Here is a 12,348-nt window from a genome sequence, read left to right as displayed (position 1 = left end):
AATGGAGTGAGATACATGAAAGATGAACAGAAAAGACAAGTAGACGGGTAGCAAAAACAGAAAAGAATGACATGGAAGGCGTGTGAAAAAAATGAAAGCGGTCATGCCGAATGAGAGATAATTAATAGCAAGTGGTAACAGAGTTTTTTAACACTCCTGTTTGTAGTGGGACACCACCTGGACCGAGCTGTGGCCCCCGAGGCTCTCCAAGCTAAGCATGCTGGTTCAGAGCTTCACACACCTGCATACACCAAAAAATGTGCACAAGCTACTATCTCTCCTTCCATCGTATTATTTTTATGAACTGCATCGCTCACCCTCACCTTTATTTGACCTCACGAGGCTTCCAGCACATCACTCACTTCAGTGGAGATTTATGATCATTTATCATTTTATTAACATGGGAAACATTTTTGGGGGAGATTGTATTGCTAATTTCTATCCAAATAATGCTTGTAAGAGGACATCTTTAAAGTTTATGCGGCTCATGATCAAATGGTTTTTATATATCCCCAGGCTCTTGTATTCTCCAAATTGCTTCAATAAATAACTTGTATGTCTAATTATGCAGCAATTAATTGCAGCCAACATGGAATACCCATCAATCTTGTAACTTGAAAAAGTCTTTTCCAGCACAGCCTGGCAGTCCAAATAAGAAATTTGATTAGATTTTGCAGGCACGCATGGGATTGTGTATATGTGTGCCAGTTTGTCATTATGTGTGTGTATATGAGTGTGACTGCATGTGTGTGTGTGTGTGTGTGTGAACATGTGCAAGTGCCCGTTGAGGTTACAGCCAGATCACAGAAGAGAGAGCTCCATCCCAGCAGCTCTCCGCAGTCTGCTCTCTCCGCCGTCTCGTCCAGTTGCTATGGCAGCAGCAGTGAAGGCTGTATCCATGGCCAAAGGAGGAAGCTGGCATCCCCCAATAACAGACCTCCCAGCCCTCCTCTCTCCCCGTCTCCCCCCTCGCTAGGCTCCTGACCCGCTGGTGAACCTGCCTGGGGGTCGGAGGTCAATGGCTCCGAGCTGCAGAGTGACAGTGAGGGATGACGAGGGAGAGAATGAGAAGGAGAGGAGTTACACCACACAGATGGGGAGGAGAGATGAGAAAATGAAAAGATGAGACCAAATTTGATTACTATCAAGAGGTGGGGGTGCGGGTGGCAATTCTGCATTTTAGAAAATGGCTGCTGTTTTGCCGAGTGTCTTTAAAATGGAGGTGGAATTCTGTTGACTTTTCTCAACTCTGTCTTTTTTTTTTAACGTGTTGTCTTGTTTGTGTGCATGGATGTGTGCTGAGGTGAAGGGGGTTTGAGGGGAAGGAGACAAAAGACAGGCAAGAGAGGAGGGAAGGGGGGGTGGATTCTTGCTCACTTCCACTTTTTTTTTGTGTTTATTGATTCTGTGGGTGTGTTAGGGTCACAAGAGAAAGTGTTCCTCTCCGTCTGGGGAGAGTAAAGGTATGCGCGAGGAGAGTTTTCTGTGTATTATGTAGTCAAAGGGGGTGATATGGTTTCGGGGGGGTCAAGTGAGTCGACCCCTGACCTCTGTGCCTTTGAGAGGTCAGACAGTCTTGGGTTTACTCAGAGCATCACTTCCTCACCTTGAAGATTTGTGTGCTTTTAAAATCTTGTTCATCATCGATTGTCATTTGTAATTTCCCGTAGCAAAATTTGCATGCAAACACAGCAGTGATAGTTGAACATTATTCCATTCCAGCGAACACAGCACACACTCACACAGTCGGCTTGCTAAAGTCTTTCATGGAATGACCACCAAATATCCATAGGGAGAGTGAAGGCAGAAGAATGAAGAAGCAGAGGACACGATCACCCTCCCAACCTCCCCGGACACACACACACACACACCATCAACACCTGCACTGTTACAGCCCGGGATAATACATTATCATCAACCCTGCTGCCAATATGAACGAGCAAATCACCCACTACTGCCTTAGTGAAGCGCCACTTCAGTAAGCAGGGAACGTTCCAGTATAATGTTATATGTTATACATGTTAATCAAATGTTTTAAGGATATTTATAATTTCAAGTATTGTTCCTATGAGGTTAAAAATGAACTAAGAAGTTAGAAGAAGAGGATGTTTGGAAGATATTTTGTGATGATGATAACAAAACAAGAGTGTGAATGTGACAAACTCACATTCAAAAAAATATTTTCAAGATGTTATTGAAGACTACAAAATGTTCCCGTAATATCATAAATTACCAAAAGGGATTTGAGGATGTTTTTGGGGTCTTGCTCTTGAGAATATTTCCAAAATGATAACAAGCATTGTCAATGTAACGTTCGGAAAATGTTTTAGGACCATTTTCAAAGCATCTGCACGGAGCTTTGTCCTGCCTTTAAGAAGAACTCTATGGAAATTGAAAGAGATTACTAGAACTTTACAGAACTTTCCAAGAATGTTATTAGAACAAAAAAATTGAAGCTGGGACAGTGTCATTGGAGAGAGCACAGGGGCTCCTTTGGATACTGTGAGGATAACATTACCCCCCGGTGGATAATGTTTGCAACTGCAGTCTGAAACTCATGAGTGAATGTCAACAGCCACCAGTCCAATTAATCTCCATCCGTAACACTTTGTGGTTCATACAGTAGCTATGGAAGAGGGGCTCCAACACTCTGCCTGCTGCCTCTGATACATTTAATATGTCAGCACCATCAGACATAACTGTGTAATTTTTGTCCATCTTCATTGTCATCATTAAGTGGTGTGGAGTTCTGTCAGTGCAGTCAGTTAGGACTGTCAACCAGAGAGCCACACAGTAGCCCACAGGGCAGGGCAGAGGGTGTACGTTTGCTTTCCACACACACACACACACACACACACACACACACACACACACACACACACACACACACACACACACACACACACACACACACACACACACACACACACACACACACACACACACACACACACACTCGCTCAGGGCGCTATGCAGACACTTTACGCAGTCCTTCCTCCTCTCTATGCTGCTGCTGCTGCTGCTGCTGCATTCTTTTCTTTGGCGTGTTCTCCAGATGTCGTGTCCTCTTCGTCACCCCGTTCCTTTGCTCCGCTCTGCTCGGTTCCCCCGCCCGGAGACTTGTCACAGCCCCTAACCGCATCAGGAGCACTGCTAGATTGGATATACATGATCTGTCCATCCATCAATGGAGGAGAGGGAGAGGGAAGGAGAGAGAGAAATGGCAGTCTATCTGTGGAGAGTGAGATAGAGACACAAGGAGAAGGAGAAAAATAGGGATGGATCGTCCCCTGCAAGCATGAATCTCTACACGCCAAAGAAAAATAACATTAAAAGACAGACATAAACAGCAGCATATTAAAAAGCCATCTTGCACAACACATGCATGTAGGCATCTGAAACTTACACTGGGCTTCACAGAGGGATAAATAATCCTCTTTATGCAGTGCAAGTGATGCTTGGATTTCTTATTAGTTGGTAATGGGATTTGTGATAATGTAGTTCCGCAGATAAGTGGTCTGGCTTACAAAAGCAGGCATTCTCTAAAAAAAGTGCAACAAAGGTCTCTGTGTTTTTGTCCCTCCGCACCTGAAGGTTGGGTTGGTGATGCTGAATCACCTCTCCATCCATTTTCTCCACTTCCATTCCGTGAACTGAATGAGCTGGAACATGTGTTATGGCCCCTGTAAAATGTGTTACAACGTGGGCACACAAACCTCTGGGAGCTGAGATGACACTTCACTCTATGCATTTTTATCTGCACATGTTCCGCTGTGGCAAGATTACTCCCTGTTGCAGACCTTGTTAATCAAGCAGAGTCATGATCTGTGCGGAATGATGAGCTGATCTGTGGGATCAGCATTCGCTCAGCGTTGTGTTTTGCATGTGAGTCTTCTTTATCACAGTTGCAATCATGCTGTTCACACCATATTTAGATGTGATGATGCTATTTAACACAATATAAATACCAACAATAATTGTAGATGCTATTGTATCATGTGTAAAACTTACATTTTTTTTCTACAACCGCCAAATAAATAAATCTAAAGACAAAATATCCTGCTGCAATAAAAACAGAGCAGCTCTCACCATTTTTACTTGGGCTATTGCTTCTCATAGCTACAGACAATGTACTGTCATATATTTGTTTGATGTTTAATATACAGTACGAGGAGGGTTCAATCTGAGGTTGCCCTACCACTCCATTGTTCTATGGTGTGATATTCATCTATGTCTGCTGCTCTATCTTTCCAGATGATGCGGTATCACGAGCACATCTGTACATCTCCTCCCTTTCCCCTCCGTCTCCATCTTGCTCTCCCTATTCTGTCCATCTACTTCTCCCTCTCCTTTCCCCCTGTTTTTCCTCACACCTTTACCTCTGTCTTCTCTTATCTTTCCTTCCATTTTCCTCCCGACACCCCCTCCTCCTCCTCCACCGCCTCTTTCTCCCTCCATCCCTCTCTCCCTCTCTCTCTGTCCCCTCTCCTCTCCTCTCTCGCTCTCTCTCTCTCTCTCCGCTGTGTTCTGATGAATTGCCTTCCCCTCCCGGTGAACTCGACCGATAATCCTGGGGAAGCAGTAAAAGACCATCGATCAGCCCTGCAGACAGGCCCACAAGCCACAGCACAGGAACAACACGCTAACAACAAGCCTCTGCACTTGGCTCTCAGTGCATGCATATATGTGCATGTATGCATGAGCATGTTTCTCTATACATGCAAGCATTTGCAAACTTGATGCATGCATGTAGAGACAGCAGGTGGCATAAACAACAGTCCACCTTGAGACAGAGGATTGCATCATATTAGTATTCCTGTTAGTCTGGTTCTTCACACATGTGAGCCACATGCAGTAATGAATTGAAGAGAGTTCTCCATCATTGCTGCTTGTGTTTCATGTGCTATGTTTAGCTGCGTGTGTCACCGGCATGCTTAGCATACACTGAAGTGTTCCCTCTGTGCTCATCCTCTGTGCTTCCTCACGTGATCCCCCTCCTGCTGTGAGTCATCCTCTTGAAATGTGTGCATGTTTGTGCTAACATGTACGTCTATGTGCATATACAGCAAGTGTGTGTCTGCCTCTCGGGTGTGTATGTTTGTCAGCATGTGCGTATAGTATTTATATATGTATGCAGCACACGCAGAGGCCATAAATCATCTGGCATTCTCCAGGCCCATCCTGAAGGAGAAGGGTAGAGAATGCACATGATCTTGGGCAAAGCTTGATGGCTATGAAACTGACCAATTGATTGATTGAAACAATTAATTTTGCACCATGCTTTTATGGCTGAGAAGCCAAGTGATCATTAGTTTGCAACAAGCAAGTGAAGACAGCCGGATTGTTTTATAATTTCCCCTGAAACATATAGGAGTAGCTACTGGTCTGGGCTTAGGATAATGATAAGCTACCAGCTATTGGTTTAAGTTATATGACATGATATGATAGCTTGTAGTGTGCAAAGTCATGTATGAAGACCATTTGTCTTCATCCTCCATTTTACACACAAAAATAAGCCAACTTGAGCGATTCAAGCACAAGGCAGCCAATGGTCATTATTCTATCCCCTTAAATATGACAAATGGATGACTGCTTCTATTGAATCCCATTCTTTACATGCCATATTACAACGCACTGCTGTTCGCCAGTGTGGAGGAGCTTGACCATAAAAAGCCAGTTGCTTGGAGAATAAATCTCCACTTTGACAACCGGTGAACTGCTTTTCATTGAGGAGACTCACCATTCATACTTTATCTCCCTTTTTATTTTGGAACTGTTTGTGAGTTGTCCTTCTGTGCCTTTCTCTTTGCTGCCTTTGTTCCTAATGTACTGGCAAGGCTGACTTCATTAAGCCCTGTATGCGGCAAACACATTTATGTCCTATTTTCATTTTTCCTATTTCATTTTGCCGTGATACACCACAGCACTGCCACCAAAGCGGAAAATAAAGCCCCTGTCAGGCTTGAAGCCATGTGCTCTTTGTGAACAAGGTGACACCTTGTGGACAAAGCAGACAACTGCAGTAGCATTTGAAAAGCTACAAATACAAAAGGCCTACTGACATAATGTGCAATGCAAGCTAGTTCCTAGCAGTGAACAAACCTTTAGTTATCTGCAATTTTAAACTGAGAGGAGATAATGAGCCCCTTGCAGAACAAAACCAAAGCATGCACACCGCTCCACAAACCTCAAAAGACACCTGCAACAGGTATCACAAGTATTTCACAAGTATGAGGAGGCGTTACTGGCCCTGATTCTTCAAATACCTGTGGAATGACTTAATGTGAGGGTGTGTATGAAGGTACCTGTGTCCCTGTGTGTTTTCCTGAGAGTGAAACGACACCACGGACATTGACAGATCGCAGGGGAATGTTCAATTGCAGGTTGTTGCGTCCTGCTGTCATTGGGCTCATCTGTCACAGGGCAAGGCTAGCTGGGAGGCAGGAGTGAGGGGCGTCACTCCTCCCAGAGATGATGATCGCACCGGAGCTCCTGCCAAGCAGGCTGCTGGCCCTGTCTTGCTCCTGTGGTCCCTTGGAATTCTTCTCCTTCGCGGTCAGTTCCAGAGCAATAATACTGTAGCTTTGATAGAATGCACTGCAGACAGCAGTTTGAAGCAGAGAGGGATTTTCCCACTCGAACACACTGCAGTTCTGTGTCTCTATCTCTCGATCTTTTGGCCGTTGTGCTGTGTTGACTGCACAGAATCTTTGTTGAGATTAATTTGGCAGCTCAGGGGAATATTTTGGCTGGATGATGAGACATTTCTTGCTACAAATGCCACACACAGATGCTCTGCTTGGAGATGAGTCAATACAGAGCCCTGCAGGAACATAACTGATCTGACTTGCTTTCTCTCTCTCTCTCTCTCCTTGCAGGGAGAGTGAGAGAGAGAAAGCACTCCAGTAACCTCTCTTGTGTCTTTCCCATCTGCACATTACTTCCTCATCCGTCCTTTCTCCTTTGTTTCTTCTTCCTCTTGTAAAAAATCTGTTGTTGTCACACTGGGACAAGGCTGATCTCTCACATGTGCACCCTCTACAGTCAAGGCCGGGAACTGCTTTTGTTGTTACATGAGAAAAGATACAAACAGGAAGGCCAATTACAGCCCAGCAGTCATCTATCTGTCAACCATTTGACAGGAACATAGCACAGCCAAATATACGACTCCGCCATAAATCACAGCATCTCACTCTAACTAGCCTGTCTTGTGTGAGTAATTAGTAGTATCATGCAGAAGCATTTTGGCGTCCCGAAATACCTTTAGATCATTTTACTTTTGATTTTCAGTCACTTTCCTCCAAAACCCACACACTCAAATAGCCAAATGTTCCTGAAAATTATATGCATAAAACTGATTTAGGAGGCACTCAGGAAATCGATCATGCAACAGAATCGTTTAATGTTTAAGGAAGGGCCTTGATGATTTGTGGATGTTGAAACAGAGTTCATATTCCACATTTAAAGATTAAAAAGAGGACCTTGTATTTTCATAGTGAGCCCTAACCGCCTCGTACCCCCTTGCAGCAGTCCCTCCCTGAGAGCTCCATTGCTATTGCAGATGCTTTATGATGGGCAATTTAGCTTCAGCTGCTATCTGAGCCATCTCAGGAATGGACGCGCTTAGAATCAAGTGCAATAAAGCAGAGAGGGAAGTGGAGAAAAAAGAAGGGGGAAGAGGGAGAGAAAATAAAGAGGGACAACAAGCTCGTCTGGACAGTCCCTGTGGACAAAAGGTTTTGGGGGAGCAGGGACTCCTGTGGACGCACACAAACACAAACACTGGTTTCCCAGGCTAGACAAGGAAGAAGCCATACCTGTTTGTTTTCACAGGAGCTTCTCAGCAAGGCCAAGCGTGTATGAATGAATATCTGCTCACGTGTTGGTTTTTCCTCAGTGTGTGTGTGTGTGTGTGTGTGTCGGTCATGAGAGCTGATCTGAGTTTTAAACCTTAGGGGTGAGAACTTTTTTTTCCTGGAAAGTAAAGACATTTTGACTGATTCCTACTTTCTGACACACTTTAAAATGAAATTTGAGTTTTGGTTTAAGAGTTCAGCTTAGATTAGATTTAGACCATGATTAACGTAAGGGCAGAGGTTTGGCATTTATATGTGATGGTTAAGGTTATGGCAAGGGGCAAGGGAGTGCATTATGTCAATGAGAGTCCACACAAAGATGGAAGTAGAAATGCGTGTGTGTGTGTGTGTGTGTGTGTGTGTGTGTGTGTGTGTGTGTGTGTGTGTGTGTGTGTGTGTGTACTTGTTTCTGCTATACCGGTGGGGACTTTGACCTGACTATTTGCTATAAAGGTGGGGACTTGTCTTACGGTGGGGACCTAAAATGAGGTCCCCACGGGTGGCAACACCGTTTTCTTGGCCATATTGTTGTTAATAAAAAATGTAAAAGTGCAAAAACGTTTCTTTAGGGTTAGGCATTGATTTGGTGATGGTTAAGGTTAGGGTTAGGGTAAGGGTTAGGAGTTAGATATGAATGGGAGTCAATGGTAAGTCCCCACCGGTATAGAAAAACAAACATGTGTGTGTGTGTGTGTGTGTGTGTGTGTGTGTGTGTGTGTGTGTGTGTGTGTGTGTGTGTTTGTGTGTGCGTGTGTATAACATTTGGTCCTCCACACACTGGCTAGGCTTTGTTGAGTCTGCTGAGCCCCAGGAAATCTCCTGAGACGGGGAGACAGATTTACACCCTTCCCCCTGAGAGGGCTTTAAAGCCTGGGACCCAGCAGAGCAGTGGAAGGGCCAAGAGCGCCAAGTGAAGAGCAGGGTGATGAGACAGAGAGGGAGAGGAGAGAGGAGCAGGGAAGGATAAAGGGAGAGAGGAAGGATGAAATACGGCTGGGACCGGGAGAAAGGAGGGGGTGAAAATTGCGATATCGATGGAATGCAACATGGCTGCTATTTTGCTTGCTGCCCTTCGCCTCCACTCGCATACCCTCTCTCTCTTCCTCTCTCATACCTTGTGTCTCTCGCTCTCAATTTATCCCTCCCGCCCCTACACACACACATGCATGGACACACATGCACAAGGAGAGGCCATAAATCTGCCAGTGAGTGCTGCTGGGATAGAGACACCGAAGACAGGCCTATGCTGTGTTTGGAGAGAATGCAGATGTACCTGCCTCTAGCACATCATCCTCTGTCCCTCTTCCTCTCCTTCATTCCTGTTCTCTCCACCCCTTCTTTTCATCCTCTCCATCTCTCTCCGGAGCTTTCTGTCTCATGTTCTTAACCCCTTTCAACCTCAGCTCGGCTCATCTCTCCTCCTCTCTGCACTCCCTCATGCCTTTGGTCTCACTTTAAGATCTAACGCTCTCCCACTTAGGGGAAACGAAACGCTCCAGCCAGGTCCCATGCCATTGTTGTGCCGAGACAAGGCCGAGTCAGAGGACAGACAATGGGGTGAACAGAAGGGGACACGCAGCTCACACTATAGGCAACGCCTTGTGGGGGAATGGTGACAACAAATACAGGGTCTATGCAACCTGTTTGCTGCAGTTCCTCTGTCTGAGAGCTGGTATCCATCATCTGGTGACAGGTCTAACTACCTGCTGAGTGATACCTGATGTCCTCAGATGGGCTACATTCACAGATACCCACCTCTACATGATATGTATGGGATACAGACAGACAGGGACATCACAAAAGAAACAGGAAAAATGTTGAGTAGGTTTCATGTTTGCTCATAATGTAAAACGGCGACGGCAGGTGTAGGGATTGAGGGGATCTATAAAAGGCATCTTTGTTCGTCAGATGGCATAATAACTATAACTATAGCTCGTGTTTCAGCCCATCTGCACCCACCATGATAGCCTCCAGACAAAACAGCGACGACGCATTAACACCTATGCCTTGACATTATCACAGTCCGGACTCACATAGTCCTCCAGCAAAACACTAGGACTCAAACACAGGCGCACACGCGTAAACATACACTGTCCAAACAGATGTGGCCTGTATGACCTGATTTACAGCGAAATAAACGATTTAAGCTGCACATCTCACTCCAACACCTAAACACCTGACAGGCCTCTCATAAATAAGGCTGGCCAGAGACTCCCACATAATTTACACCTTGGCTATCTCCTAAGCTAACATGTAACAGGTCTCCACTCCATATTTCACCACCCAGAGCTCAGCACTCACTGGAATAGATAGACATGCAAAAGTGAGTCCAAAAGACGGGGGCAAGGGGAACTTCAAAAGCTTAGGAGAGAGGTTTGGATCTTGGTGTTTGGTGTGGAGATTGAAGCTCTCTGGATCCCGAGTAATGTGTGGAGTGGGAGGTGAGGGAGGAATGACCCTGGCCCAAGGCGTAGCCGAGACTATCCTAGCCACAGCTCAGCTCAGATGAAGGCCCACAGCCAGAAGTTCCACTTCTGCGTCCATCGTAAATCGTCCTGCCTTTGTCTGTTCTCTCTTTCACTGGCTGAAACTTATCCTCTTCCATTAAGAGTGATGGATCAGCAGCTCTCAGGGCGTAAAAGACTCTGAGGTTACAGGTCCTTGCAAAGACTGTACTTTACACCACAAATGTGAAAGAAATATGCACACAAGTATATATCCACATGCTCCTCTACACCAAACAGGTAAAGTGAGACATAAACTAAATGTCAAAGCAGGGATGGACAAAGTAGAGAAAAGTGGAGTTGTCTGAAGCATATTTATAGCAGCTGATAAGCATCTGAAATGGTAATTATTTCTAGAATTATAAGATCAATGGTATATCTTTTCATGTTTTCTTTTTTTTTTTAAGCCTAATGATTGTAATTGTCAGGTAGCCCCCCTCAATTTAACAGCATCTGTGCTCCCTCTGGTGGCTGCTTCCTGCCACGACCGCCTCATATCTTTACTCACATAGTGTTCAGTAGTTCCTTAAAGATTACATTTACAAGATCACTTTCTGTATCATTCAGAGATAAATTATCAAGTAAAGTAACGATCTGAGGCAATAATTTCTGTTTACTGTATGTAACACAGACCTAAAACTGTTGCTCAATGTTAAATAACATAATTATACCAAAATAAAGACAGCATAATGGAATGCAATCCAAGAATGTCTTTCCAGCCAAATCAGTTGACTGTAGGCACGTTGCTGTTTTTTCCCCCCACAGAATGAAACAGATAATAGTTTGGCAGGAGATATTACAAAGCTCCTCCACATGTTACAACAACGACCTGACATCAGCAGCTGTGTGGCATGTCTGTGGGTGGGTGTGTTTACTTTAAGCAATCACACTTGAAATGTTATGCTGTGTTTGTAAGTGTTTAAATGACGGCTGTGGAAAATTTAGTGGCTGTTTAGCAGCTTTATTGTAATTGCAGATTTATATTTTTCTCAAATGTCAAAATCCTTAATATAAATTGGAGCATTCTGTCATGAAAACCAAGCAGATAGAAGTGGAGGTTTGTTTTGTGGAGTTGTATCTGCATGCAAATCAAAAGAGAGGAAAATCAGGTTAAATGTTGTGATCCTCAAACAGCTCTAGAGAGAGGACACATAAATATTGTAATGCATAATATGAAGCTGTGTGGTTGCATGAGGGCTGCATCTGCAGGCCGGTTGAGTCATGTTGCCCTCAGGTGGTGAAAGTGGAACACAGCAGCGGTGGATGTGAACTCCTTCAGGTGGCTGAAAGATTCACTACTGAGCCTTTCATCTACTCGCTTGTATAGTACGCCATTTGCGTTGGAATGAATCGTGTTTTTGATTTAGATTGCGCGCGTGTGTGTGTCTTGTGTTATAAGGGCAGTCTGTGTGGTGCGCATGCGCAGTCATCGACTGGCGAGGTGCCCCTTTGTCTCGGTATGTCGGTCTCCTTTGAGCATGCGCGTTGCTTCGCCGGACAGAGGAGGCACATAAAGCCTGGTAAATTGCACCAGGGCAATAAAATGGCAATAAAATGACAACAACAGTGCATTAATCCATCACCAGGGAGCGCTGAAGGTACTGTAAAGAGCTCTGGCTGGAATCGGGAATGATTTCTAGGTTTATCAGCTCAGCGGCTGCAGAGGCCATTCATGCTTGCCAGGGGGCAGTGAGGAGCTGGGAAGAGCTGAGGCTCCCCCTTCCCCAGTGGACCAAGATTATATTAATATCAGGCAGGTAGGAAACAGTAATAAAACCATGCAGCAACTTTATATTGAATGGTCCAGCTTCTTTTAATTAGAAGACAGAATTAATGAAATGGAGCTTTGAAGTAGCAGGGGACTGGTAGAAAATCCCCAGCTCTTTTAGCTTACCCTTATTTGGGAGCAGCATTTTCCATGACATGTTCTCACAAAGAGGCAGAGCTTCAGCTGTTTTGGTGGTACAGCCCCTCCAGTGGTGCAGCCT

At 44.8% G+C, this 12,348-nt stretch overlaps 1 long non-coding RNA gene across 1 annotated transcript; it reads right to left on the bottom strand.

The window, feature by feature from the left end:
- Positions 1-367: 367 nt before the first annotated feature.
- Positions 368-6,441, bottom strand: LOC127534523 (uncharacterized). The gene is made up of 2 exons (XR_007942680.1): positions 6,306-6,441; positions 368-3,232 (listed from the first exon to the last, which is right to left on the bottom strand). It is a non-coding gene; the product is annotated as an uncharacterized LOC127534523 (long non-coding RNA).
- Positions 6,442-12,348: the final 5,907 nt, after the last annotated feature.

The sequence above is a fragment of the Acanthochromis polyacanthus genome, chromosome 6, assembly GCF_021347895.1.
Source record: "Acanthochromis polyacanthus isolate Apoly-LR-REF ecotype Palm Island chromosome 6, KAUST_Apoly_ChrSc, whole genome shotgun sequence".
NCBI lineage: Eukaryota > Metazoa > Chordata > Actinopteri > Pomacentridae > Acanthochromis > Acanthochromis polyacanthus.
Note: the sequence above shows the minus strand (reverse complement) of the source record. Positions and strands in the feature narration are given on the sequence as shown.